The 14,182-nt window shown below is 37.2% G+C and overlaps 1 protein-coding gene across 2 annotated transcripts in view; it reads right to left on the reverse strand.

The window, feature by feature from the left end:
• LOC106880063 (uncharacterized) overlaps positions 1-8,875 on the reverse strand; it is a 52,098-nt gene extending 43,223 nt beyond the window's left edge. The window contains exon 1 of one of the 2 annotated variants that reach the window (XM_014929869.3): positions 8,738-8,875. The gene's annotated coding sequence lies outside the window, so the exon portion shown is untranslated. The remainder of the gene's footprint in view (positions 1-8,737) is intronic. The other variant, XM_089354102.1, reaches the window with a different exon arrangement.
• Positions 8,876-14,182: the final 5,307 nt, after the last annotated feature.

Here is a 14,182-nt window from a genome sequence, read left to right on the forward strand (position 1 = left end):
AAGTATATAAGTCAGTTGAGTTTATCCCAATTAATTAAAATTCACGTTATTTCATTAAAACACAAGAATGACTGTGTGGTAAGTAGCTTGCTTACCAACCACATGGTTCTGGGTTCAGTCCCACTGTGTGGCACCTTGGGCAAGTGTCTTCTACTATAGCCTTGGGCCGACCAAAGCCTTGTGAGTGGATTTGGTAGATGGAAACTGAAAGAAGCCTGTCGTATATATGTATATATATATATATATATATATATATATATATATATATATATATATATATATGTGTGTGTGTGTGTGTATGTGCTTGTGTGTATGTGTTTGTTCCCCCAGTATCGCTTGACAACCGATGTTGGTATGTTTACATCCCCCGTAACTTAGCGGTTCGGCAAAAGAGATCCATAGAATAAGTACTAGGCTTACAAAGAATAAGTCCTGGGGTCGATTTGCACTCGACTAAAGGTGGTGCTCCAGCATGGCTGCAGTCAAATGACGGAAACAAGTAAAAAAAAAAAAAAAGGCAAAAACCAGTGTGATTTAATCCCTAGAACTCAGTTTATAGAGGGAAAAATAAATATTTTTAGCTCACTTAATCCAGCAATCTATATTTTCTGTAACTATATTACCTGCCATGATAACAATAATAATATATTTGTTGCTTTCTTTTTAAGACAGCAGATAATGCGTTGAGGGAAATTTGGATGCTATTTCTAGTACAACTTCAAAGCAAACTCAATTATCAATGGGTGATTAGCCCATTCAACTTCACCATAGCCAGCTTTACCTGTTTCCATCTCTCACGACGAGGATGAGGGGTTGGGCTTTGATCAACACAAAAGGAACTAGAGAAAGGAGGACATTCAAGTACAGAAGCGAGAAATTATGCGACATGGAATTCAATTATAAGTGGCCTATACTCCGCGTTGGAGGGTTAAAGGCAAGAAAGAAAATGTAACAAAAGAGTAAACTGGGGATCCACAATAGTATTTTAAGGGGCCCTGAAAAAATTTTGCTTTCGATATATGTATTAGTATGTATTGCAAGAAACAGATAGATTTCTTTCTCTAACAGTTTATATAATTCATCCTACACAAGTTAATGTGGGAAAAATAAAATAGGAATTTTGAAAGAAGTTTCTATAAAGCAAGTTTTAAAACATTGAATGACTATGGGGGTCCACCATAATAAAATAGTAATCAAAGGGGTCCATAGATAAAAAATGGTTGAGAACTCCTGACTTAAAACATAAGCTAAAGATAACTTTTGCACTCTGTCCAATTTCCACTTAACTTTTATTGTGGTTGCCACTAAAGCTTAATACCATCTCACTGCATTTCATTGAAATCTCTTCTCAATATTTTATGGCCATCTTCCTTTGATGTCTTGAATATGCATTCCTCTACCCTACTTATCTCAGTATCTTATATTCCTTTATATATATATATATATATATATATATATATATATATATATATATATATATATATATATATATATATATATATATATATATATATATATGTGCATTTGTATCTATATATGCATGAGTGTATGTGTATGTGTGTGTGAGTGGGTGTAGGTGCATATATGCATGTGTATATGTGCATGTGTGTATATACATATCTATCCATACATATGTAGGTATGTGGTTGTGTGTGTGTATATATATATATATATCATCATCATCATCATCATCGTTTAACGTCCGCTTTCCATGCTAGCATGGGTTGGACGATTTGACTGAGGACTGGTGAAACCGGATGGCAACACCAGGCTCCAATCTAATTTAGCAGAGTTTCTACAGCTGGATGCCCTTCCTAACGCCAACCACTCAGAGAGTGTAGTGGGTGCTTTTACATGTCACCCGCACGAAAACGGCCACGCTCGAAATGGTGTCTTTTATGTGCCACCCGCACAAGCCAGTCCAGGGGCACTGGCAATGATCTCACTCGAAAATCCTACGGGAGCCAGTCAGGCGGTACTGGCAACGGCCACGCTCAAAATGGTGCATCTCATGTGTCACCCGCACAAGAGCCAGTCCAGGGGCACTGGCAACGATCTTACTTGGCTTGCCGGGTCTTCTCACGCACAGCACATTTCCAAAGGTCTTGGTCAGTGGTCATCGCCTCGGTGAGGCCCAATGTAGGGTGTGGCACTTTTTCACGCAGCTATCCTCATCCATTTTCACCACATGTCCATACCAGCGCAATCGTCTCTCTTGCACACCACAACTGATGCTTCTAATGTTCAGCTTTTCTCTCAAGATACTTACACTCTGACGGGTATTCACATTGACATTACACATCCAACGGAGCATACTGGCTTCATTCCTTGCGAGCTTATGTATGTCCTCAGCAGTTACAGCCCATGTTTCACTGCCATGTAGCATGGCTGTTCGTACGCATGCGTCATACAGTCTGCCTTTTACTCTGAGTGAGAGTCCCTTTGTCGCCAGCAGGGGTAAGAGCTCTCTAAACTTTGCCCAGGCTATTCTTATTCTAGCAGCTACACTTTCAGCGCACCCACCCCCACTACTAACTTGGTCGCCCAGATAGCGGAAGCTATCGACTACCTCTAGTTTTTCACCCTGGAATGAGATAGAAGTTGTTTCCTGTTTGTTTACAGTCTTTATTGCACCTGAACATCTGCCACAAACAAAAACTAACTTGCTAGTTAACCTGCCTTTGATGTTGCTGCACCTCTTATGTGTCCATAGCTTGCACCGGGTACATCTTATAGAGTTACTACCTACTCCTTTTCTACATACTGAGCAGGGCCATCTACCTGAAGGGGTTTGTGTTATATATATATATATATACATATATATATATATATATATATATATATATATATATATATATATATATATATATATATCCATGTGTGTGTATATATATATGTATATGCATGTGTGTGTACATATATATGTATATGCATGTATAACACGTGATCACATGACCAACCAGGCTATCAGATGTTGATACACATCGCTGGTCACAATGCACATTTGCATTGTTTTAGCCTTAAAATGATGCCACCCTGCTGGCTAGGTGAGCAGGCCAGCATTCCCACCCTGATTGAAAGGGGGGACTTGAGCAATGTGAAATGAAGTGTTTTGCTCAAGAAAACAACGTGCCACCCACTTAGGGAATTGAACCCATATATATAAAATAAAGGAAGAGGAAAACAATGCCAGGGCAGGACAAGCTTATAAGATCATTTAATAAAAGAATATATATATACTCTTTTACTCTTTTACCTGTTTCAGTCATTTGACTGTGGCCTTTAGTCGAGCAAATCGACCCCAGGACTTATTCTTTGTAAGCCTAGTACTTATTCTATCGGTCCCTTTTGCCGAGCCGCTAAGTTACGAGGACGTAAACACACCAGCATTGGTTGTCAAGCGATGTTGGGGGGGGGACAAACACAGACACACAAACATATACACACACATACATATATATATATATATATATATATATATATATACTTATATACGATGGGCTTCTTTCAGTTTCTGTCTACCAAATCCACTCACAAGGCTTTGGTCGGCCCGAGGCTATAGTAGAAGACACTTGCCCAAGGTGCCACGCAGTAGGACTGAACCCGGAACCATGTGGTTTGTTAGCAAGCTAACCACACAGCCACTCCTACGCCTATGTGTGTGTGTATATATATATATATATATATATATATATATATATATATATATATATATCCCTCTAACTCTTAAGGTTATATATGCCTTCATGATACCAGTTAGTGTCTCTCTACTTCTATGCATTCATCACTCTGTTTTTCTTTTATACTGTCCTGTATTCCTTACAGCCCTTCCACTAATAATCTACCTCACTCTCTCTTCCATGATGGAAGTGATAACTACTAATCTCTTTTACTAAGGATATTCCTTAATTCAACGAGGGAACTGCTAACTACTAATATCCTTCATTAAGGATATTCCTTAATCCTTCCTCTCTGGACATAGAATAATTAGCTTTTATATGACAATCAATGATATATGCACCATATGCACACCTATTCAAGAAATAGCTGTAACAGGCTTTGTAGATAATGCCTTAATCCCTTATTTAATCTAACAACTCTGCAATTATGTTTGAATTATAAATTACAAGCTTTAAAGTGATACCGCATGTTTTGCTTGTTTGTTCTTCTTTCTAACACACACACACACACAGATGCACACATAGAGAGAGACAGACAGACAGAAGAGGGAGATGGTGGTTTTGTGGCATCTATGTTACTCTTCCTTTATAGTAGTGACCTATGAACCTCTGAAAGAGCAGATTGGACAACAGAAAAAAAGAGAAATGATCAGACTGCCACACTGCATCAGACACATTATAAGCCACTTCATGTTCGAATGTACAGTGCATTCCTCAACAAGATTGCTGGATCAGTTGGCTTTGCCATTTGCTCAACTACCTAAATGCTCAAGCAAGCCAGGCCAGACTGAGGAAGGATGCACAACAACAATAATAATAATAACAATCAACCTGAAACCACATATTGTTGGGGAAAGACATGGACAACTGAAGTGGCCCTAGTCATGATTTCATACAAATGAAAGCAAAAAACAATAAAATATTGTAAGACCATTTAAAAGTACAATAATCTTCAACTGATTATAATACTGCAGAAATGTCAATGATAATTCAAAACTGTAGAATAAAATGATGATAGTAATAATATTGGTTTAAAATCTTGATACAAGGCCAGCAAGTTTGTGTGAGGGTATAAGTTGATTACATTAATCCCCACTCAACTATTACTTATTTTATTAACCCTGAATGGATGAAAGCCAAAGTAGACCCCAGCGGAATTTGAACTCAGAACGTAAAGACAGATGAAATGTCACTTATATATTTTGCCTGGCATGCTAATGATTCAGCCAGCTCAATATTAACTGTCATTAGTTTAGTTAAAATGAATACATGACTCTTCTTTGAACACACTGTCGTGTGCAACCCCTACCCGGGCTTAACACTAATCGCCAAGCCTAATCTTCCTTCCCTTTCTAAAATGTATCCCTCTGAAATTTCCTCTTTTCCCGCAAGTGCTAACTTACAGAAGTTCAAGAGTAGCATTAATAGCATCAATCTTGCTTGTCTTAGAACAACAAAATTCATGGGCACTGCTCCTTCCTCCAGGCCCAGCAAATGAAAGAACAACTAAAAGTCATGGAATAGCACAGCACTCCTTCTTAATAAAGGTTACTACAATATTTGATGGTTTATAAAGTATACTTATTTTCCCCCAAAATTGTCCCAGAAAATCAGTGTGTCTTATAAATACAAGGTTAGGGTTTGGGTTACTGGCAAGTGATGGTTGAAGAAAGAGGCTGCCAAAATTAAGGCATGTCTTATAAGCTGCTATCAAATACAGTACTTTCAATACCACATAATTATCTCCCCCACAACAAAGTTGTGTAGCCCCAGATCATCCCTGCTCACACATTTCTATGGCAGACACGTATGTAGTTCCAATTATATCATTCCACCATCAAACTGAGGACCACAAACAGTGCACACTCCAACATACAGGGATGAATTGAATGGAATGTACGTGTGACAGTCTGGACATGCTATATTCTCTCCATTGTCCAGTCAATACTCTGCCATTTCTATCAACCCACAACTGCAATGTCATTGAAAATATTATTAATGAACAAGTTTTCAAGCCAACCAGGTCACTCCACCAAACGAAATAGAAGCCAAATCTTCTCCAATTTACAATTCTAACATCTTAAAATATGAATAAAAGAAAGGACACATTGAATAATTTAGTTTTAATTTAATAAGATGGTTATGGCTGGATCACAGGTATTCTTGGTAAGGGCTGACCTAGCGCTAAACAAGAACATCCCTGGAACCAACTAGAAAGTGTGTCATTGCTTTAGGAACAGAATACTCTGTCCTCCATCACTACAATCACTCTACTAGCACGAAAAAAGAACGGATGGTCACGACTGAATCGCCTTTGATCAAAAGTTTGCTTAATCAGAATTAACCTGCGGCTATACAATATGGACAGTCTCATAGTCTTTTGTGTGCTTATGTAAAAAAAAAAGTTCAAATAAAATATTATCCTGTAATCATTGTATATTTATTCTATTTTTTTCTAAATTCCTTAATGAGATGCCATAAAATGGAAATGTCAACAAATCAATAGATAACGCATATCGATAAATATTTATGTAAACAGACTGATATCTAATATCCCGTTTCTAGTTAAACAGATGGCATTGTTTGTGGAGTCGTTTTAGCAGTAAGTGAAGAACAGATTAGAGTGGCACGCTTAAGACGCACTTCCTAAAAATTATGTAGACTATTATAAATAAAAGCAACTATACGAAGTTACAAATACTCTTTCTTTCTCATACGCATACACGTGTATATATGAGAGAGAGAGAGAGAGAGAGCAGGTACGAGAAGGGTGTATAAACGATGTTGACGTTAAAAGAAGAGAGCTTATAAGGATGACGTTTCAACCAAAATAAGATCAGTTTCATCTAACTTACACTTCCATATAGAGTTGCCCCAGAATTTGAGTAGAAATACGCTCATTCATACTGTTTTGTGTATTTATATGAATGTGCGTGCGTGAGCGTCTAAGTAGGTCTTGTCATTGTTATGACTGCTGAGAGAAAAAGATTATAAAGGTAAATAAAGAGTTTGACAAAAATCAGGTAAATAAATAAATATGTAGATATATAGATATTGCGACAGATGTAAGACACCCTGGGGATAATGAAAGAGCAATTCGTTCAAGTTGATTTATTTACACTGCTTTGCCTTAAATAGAATCAAAGTTATTCATAAAAGGCAATCTTTCTCCTTTAGAAGGCGAAAGATTGCCTCATAAGATAATTCCTTTTCTTTAAATGGAAAAACCTGCATACAAGCTTTCTGACTTCACAGGCGCCCACGGTACAGCAATGTTACTGACTATTATTATTTTATTTATTTATTTATTCATTTTGTTAATTTCGTTTTAGTTTTCTTCTCCACTTTCAACGATGCGATTCATTCACCCCACCCCCTCAGTTCCTCTATCAAAGAATTTATAAGTATCTTGTCGATTATTCGAGTTTATTGTTTTTCAATAACAGCCGTTCAAATGTGCTCTGTATTTGAAAGATTATAGTAACAAAAAACGAAAAACAGCTAAAACGTGTTTCAAGTGCAAAGAATTAATTTGAAATTATATTTCGATATTGTTTAGCTGGGAAAAGAATTTTTTTTCAATTATTTGGAGGTGTAAATCGTATTTTTATTTCTTTTTTTTTATTCTAAGTTTCCAAACAAAACTTGAAGAATATTTATCAGGTATTGATTATATTGAGTAAGAAAAAAAATTGGCATACAAAAACCATATTTGTCAGTTAATTTAGTGCTTAAAAATGTCTCTTTGTGCGTAAAACTTAAGGATCACCAGTATTGATAATAATTATTATAATTAATGCTGGCATCCTGAAACGCAATTTACATGGGAGGAAAAACAAAAAATCCAAAAGAAAAGAACAGGCATACAAAGAGTACACTGGAAATAGTGAACAAAAACTCAACTCCGAATAATTAACCTCAGTAATTTCTTGTTTTAAAAGATTAGCTGGTTGTTTGTGATTATAACAAAGAAAGTTTTGTTTTTGTTTTGTTTTTTTAACTGTTTAAGTGTGTAAGAATTTAATGAAAACCTCAACAGGGCAATTTTTAGGAAGAGTTGCTACAATAATCGAGAGGGGAAAAAATAAAACAAATATTCAAATTAAATGAGTTCTTATTAAGGTACAAAATCTCGAACTGATAGGTTAGGAAACATGTCTAAAGATCCCCGTGAAGCCCTTTATTCCAGACTCAATCGAAAGATGCATATTCATTAGAAGTGTCTTGCTGTTACTGCTGTTTAGTCCCAGGTTAAATCTGATTGAGCAGACCTTATAGTCGAAGGTGTTCCAAACGTATTCCAGGCGCATTTCGGATTCTATTATCGTCTATGACTATTTCTTAATTAAGACTGTAGGGTGTGCTTAAACACAGATTTGGCTGTTATTTCTAGTGACTACAATGTTGTGAGCGGTGCGAGCGATACTGCTAGTATTACAGTCTATTTGGGTACGTAAGAATCGAATTAAGTTCCAGACAAGTCGGATTTATCCCCAGATTATCATTCCCGGTCCTAGCCATATCATTCATGTCGCATATGTTCAAGGGAAAGGCATGAACATTACACACACATTTCCTCTCTCCTATAAATCCGAAATCCCACTCTGTGCCTGTGTGAGAGAAATTTATTCGTGATCTTTTCGTGTGTGTGTATGTGTGTGTGTTATACGGAATGGCATGCTGATTTATACCTATTACAAATTTCCATTCATTTGTATAAAGACGGAGCGGAGCGTCAACGATTTGTTTTTCTACATAAACAAACATTGCCAGGGGTTCACTGGCTGAATGAATGATAGGCGCGTTGTTTAAACAGTACTTGGACAAAACGAAAGCTTTATACCAGCCCTGAATAGCAGACTCTTAGATTAATTTTCGCATAATCTAATACAAGAGCAAAACCGTCTGGCTTTAGATAAATATACTAACAACACATCGTGTGTGCCAACATACGCACAGATTACAATTAGTTCACACCGGAACGTCCGGACCATATTAATTGTTGTGGTGAGTGAATGCTTGGAATGATAAATAAGGAAATCTCATGTTTTACTTACCATATTAAAAACTGGAAATATTTGTAAATCCTTCTGCTTGTCTCACTTTCTCTTTCTTTCACTATTCCCCTCTCTCTTTCTCTCCTCCAATCTATATTTTCACTCCCAATTTGGCTCTCTCTCTCTCTCTCTCTCTCTCTCTCTCTCTCTCTTTCTCTCTCTCCCGTATTTTTAAATCCCCTACTACTTCTCTCTCACTGATTCTGTCTCTCACTCTTCATCTCTATCTGCCTTTCTATCTCTGCACCATCCTTCAACTCAACTCCTTATGAAATAGGATTGTTCCAGTCGCAATGATATTACTTCGCCTCATTCTATTTCATGCTTCTTGTTTCGGTCTTTGATGCTGTTTCATAGAACGGTGCCATCACAACAGAACCTCTCTCTCTCTCTCTCTTCCAAACACTTTCACTTTCTCTGTGTATATTTCTTGTTTAATTAACTCCTCTCGTTCGATTTGTCTCCTTTATTCTGTCAATTATCCTCTTTCTCTCTCTCAAACATTGAAGATAATCGGTTTTTAAGCTTTAACATAATCCCTTTGGATCCAATAGTAGAAAAACTAAATAGATAAAAATTTTAACCAACAGCTTCTAGTTTCTGTTATGTTCTATCATGTCTAATATTATGATTATTTCGTTTTGTTTTAAATCCCATACAGCGATTGAAGCGTTTAAAGTAATTAAGATGTTAATATTCGTATGCATGAGCATGAACAGGGGTTTATGTAAATACGTACAAATATAAATACTATTTATCAGATAAGTAGAAATTTAATAATTTCAGTTGGAATGTCATTCGAAATTCTCGGTAGAAAATGTGTTATTGTTTTACAATAGTTATTAGCTTTACTAAGATCCATGTGGCCGTTAAAAGCGACTGAGGAATTAATAAATGAATGAATGAATGAAATATCTGAAAAATTCTATCAAGTATTGGATTTTAGCCATAAGCTGACACGGGACAATTGTAACAATTCTTGGCTATAGGATCGGCACATTTGTATCCTCAAACTAAAATTATTTACAAATTATTTTGAGAATTTTCTTTCCTTCGCAAAATAGAATTTCTTATAACACTTAATTTGGAAATATCTAAGTCCCACCACCTTTTAATATGGTTTCTGATTTAGATAAAAGGTCGACAATACCATCGACTCCAGTACTAGACTAGTACATTATATTATCCATCCTGGAGAAGTGAAAGATAAAGTCGATCTCGGCGAGATTTGAACTCAGAACATAAAGAAATGCCGCTAAGCTCTTCCCCACCCCTCTGACGCTTGAACGATTCTGCCAGCTCGCTACCCTTATCAACCCATTCATTTAAAAATAACACGTTTTACAACAGGAAATTGTTGGGGGAGGGGTTGTTGTTTTTTTCTGTTTGTTTTGTTTTTTTGCTCTTTTTTTTCGTCCACTGCAATTAAAATGAAATTCTAGCTAAATTCTGAAATAGCATTAGAAAGTGAAAAAAAAAACAGTCTCTACAACTCAGTATGCACCCTTAAAAATAGCTGAATCGATGAACATAGAAACATTCCGAATGTAATCAATACGGATCACAAGTAAGCAACTATGTTGACAATTTTGCTATCGAAACGCCTTCCTGAATAAATAACTTTTTACACAATTGGTAAAATGAAAATAATTAAAACTGTCTAGATCGTGGACTTTCGAACGTTCTACTAAAGCAAATGAAAGTCTTTTGTATAATGATATATATGTGTGTGTGTGTGTGGAGGCGCAATGGCCCATCGGACTCGCGGTCATAGGATCGCGGTTTCGATTCCCAGACCGGGCGTTGTGAGTGCTTATTGAGCGAAAACACCTAAAGCTCCACGAGGCTCCGACAGGGGATGGTGGCGAACCCTGCTGTACTCTTTCACCACAACTTTCTTTCACTCTTACTTCCTGTTTTTGTTGTGCCTGTAATTCAAAGGGTCACACTGTGTCACGCTGAATATCCCCGAGAACTACGTTAAGGGTACACGTGTTTGTGGAGTGCTCAACCACTTGCACGTTAATTTCACGAGCAGGCTGTTCCGTTGATCGGATCAACTGGAACCCTCGACGTTGTAAGCGACAGAGTGCCAACAACAACAATTGTGCAAGGTACTAGTTGGTGTAAGGCACAGGTAAACTAGTCTGGCAGCTGCAGATATTTAAAGTTCCTGCATGTAAATTAATGCAAATTATAAGAGATTCTAGACCATCAGTTCCAGAAAGTTGGTATTGTACCAGGCACAGATATGGCTGTGTGGTAAGAAGTTTAAATAATATACAGAGTGCAGCAGAAGTAACACCCTTTTGTATTTGAGTTTTCTAGTTTCTAATTGAGTTTTTTTTGTTTCCTAAAACTTCTGCCATTTTCTTCATTAGTTTGTTATTCGTTTCTTTAAGTAATGCAAGAAATTTGTGTTCAATAAAAAAATCACTTAATAAACATATACTATAAAAGTTATCAAATGCAAAAAGGGCATTACTTCTGCCGCTCTCTGTATATGTATGTATGTGTTTTTGTCTGTGCTTATCCCCCACCGCCACTTGACAACCAGTGTTGGTGTGTTTACATCCCCATAACTTAGAGGTTCAGCAAAATAGACCGATAGGATAAGTACCAGGCTTAAAAAGAAAATAAGTACTGGGCTTGATTAGTTTCACTAAAATCCTTCCAGGCGATGCCCCAGCATGGCCACAGTCTAATGACTGAAACAAGCACAAAGTAAAAATATATATATATATATATATCATCATTTTAAAGGCCACGTTTATTTCATGAGAAAGGATCTTAGTGAGAAATGATCTTCAGACGTTGGGCCTCACAGAGGGAACGACAGGGGACTGAGACTCCTGACAGTTTGGTATGCTTGAGAAGACAAGTCAAGCTTAGTAAAATCGTGGTTGTCCTTGCATACAGGCATGTACCCTGCATCCCTCTTCAGCTGAGTGTTCCTTATCTTGCAGATTTGTGGGTGTTAGTGCCATGTAAAAAGCACTCATACCTGTGCCACACGCATGCTGGTGCTGCATAAAAGCACCCAAGACACTGTGTAAAGTGGTTGGTATTAGGAAGGGCATCGAGCTGTAGAAACCATGCCAAAGCAGACATGGAACCTGGGCAGCTCTTCTGCTGGCCAGCTCCTGTCAAACTGTCCAACCCATGCTAGTATGGAAAGCGGACGTTAAACGATGATGATGATCATCATCATTTCCATCTATCAAATCCACTGAGAAAGCTTTGGCTGACACAGGCTAAAACTATCTTTCATGATGTGTCTTCTACATTCCTCAGCAGTAAAAGCCCACAACTCCAAACCAGACCCCACCAATTGGCTTAAAACTTATACCACCAAGATGAATTACCTACCATCATCCAAGTCAGCAAAGGAACATGTAGTTAGTCATCTTACACATTAGAAATAGCAGTTAAATTCCCTTAAATATACCTTACTGTCTTAAACAAAGAAAGGACCCATTGAACTATGTAATCCCTGACAAAGAAAAAGAAAAGATCGTCATGACTGGAACACCTTTAATTATAGATCTACTCAATTGAAGCAGACCTGGACTAAACAGTAACTGTTATGTACTTCATTTTTCATTCATATTTTTGTGATCCAGGCAGGAGTAATTCTATTTACTTATTTTCCGTCTCTCAAAAGTAAGGCAAATATCCAAAAATGGATTATTTTATTCCTCATGGCATATCTCTTTTACTTGTTTCAGTCATTTGACTGCAGCCATGCTTGAGCACCACCTTTAGTCAAACAAATGGACCCCAGGACTTATTCTTTGTAAACTTTGTACTTATTCTATTGGTCTCTTTTCCCAAACTGCTAAGTTATGGGGACATAGACACCAACAACGGTTGTCAAGTGATGGGGAGGGTGGGGGGGACAAACACAGACACACAAACATATACATATACATATGTGATGGGCTTCTTTTAGTTTCCATTTACCAAATCCACTCACAAGGCTTTGGTCGGCCCGATGCTATAATAGAAGACACTTGACCAAGGTGCCACAAAGTGGGACTGAATTCAGAACCATGTGGTTGGTAAACTTACCACACAGCCACTCCTGTCAATAAGTGTTATTTTCTATTTGCTTCTATCTAGAAATCAAAGGAAATGACTACTTTGATTTTGTGACCTGGACATCAATGTTTTGTAACTGACCTATTTTCCATTACATTTCAGACAGATCCAGCACTGAGTTGCTGAATTTCAGAAATACCATTATAGCAAATATTCTGCTCAATACCACAGATTTGCTAGTCAGTTGCTTGACCTTAACTACTTGAGCATCAGTGGTTGACAATGTGTACATCTCTGAGCATGAGCAGGAGTAGTTGGGGAGCATCATAGCCATGTGTTGAGAGGGATGCTTTGGGGTTTGAATAAATGTAACAAAAGCAGGGTTTTAAGGAAATATTAGTCATTTATTATACTTTCTAGAGGTAAGCAAATAAGAAATAACAGTTACTACCCAAGGACAAAAATCGTTTAACACAGTATAATATAACACACCAGAATGGCTTTCACATGAATCAGACAAAGATACCACACACAATAACCAAAATAGCTACGTCACTGATAACCACACAAAGTTGAATTTCCAATATTGGGTTGTCAAACACTTTAATGTGAACCCTAAAAAGTTGAAAACTATTGAGTATCAAAATCACTGTGCCAGCTTCACTTTAACCCTTTTAACCCTTAACATTCACATTATTCTATCAAAAGTAATGCTTGATTATTCACATTGGTTTGAATTAATCATGCATTATTTTGTAGCTTTGAGATATTTTGATGAGGTAATTTAATTTTGGGGGTGATATTGTAGGGTTGGTATGAGAGGCCAGATCTGGTCAGTTTGAACATAAAACAGGCAGGATATTTTGGCTGGATATGGCTGGTTTAAATACTAAAGGGTTAATACCAACCTGACCAAGGCCACCCCTAGTTGTAGGGATATAAAATTCTTGTTTTAAAGAAATCTAAATTGAAATCTTCCATCAAAATTTCATATTAATGTTTCAAACATCAGTTTAACAAAGACAGTTATTTTACTAATTTCTTCATTATTTCCAGTATTAATAGAAAAAGGCAGTGTATTTCAATATAAATATGGTAATAAGCATAAAAACCTTTACTCTTACAATATAGTGGAGGCGCAATGGCCCAGTGGTTAGGGCAGCGGACTCGCGGTGATAGGATCGCAGTTTCGATTCCCAGACCAGGCGTTGTGAGTGTTTATTGAGCAAAAACACCTAAAGCTCCACGAGGCTCCGGCAGGGGATGGTGGCGAACCCTGCTGTACTCTTTCACCACAACTTTCTCTCACTCTTGCTTCCTGTTTCTGTTGTGCCTGTAATTCAAAGGGCCAGCCTTGTCACACTGTGCCACGCTGAATATCCCCGAGAACTACGTTAAGGGCAC

The sequence above is a fragment of the Octopus bimaculoides genome, chromosome 6 (assembly GCF_046866305.1).
Source record: "Octopus bimaculoides isolate indiv1 chromosome 6, ASM4686630v1, whole genome shotgun sequence".
Taxonomy (NCBI): Eukaryota; Metazoa; Mollusca; class Cephalopoda; order Octopoda; family Octopodidae; genus Octopus; species Octopus bimaculoides.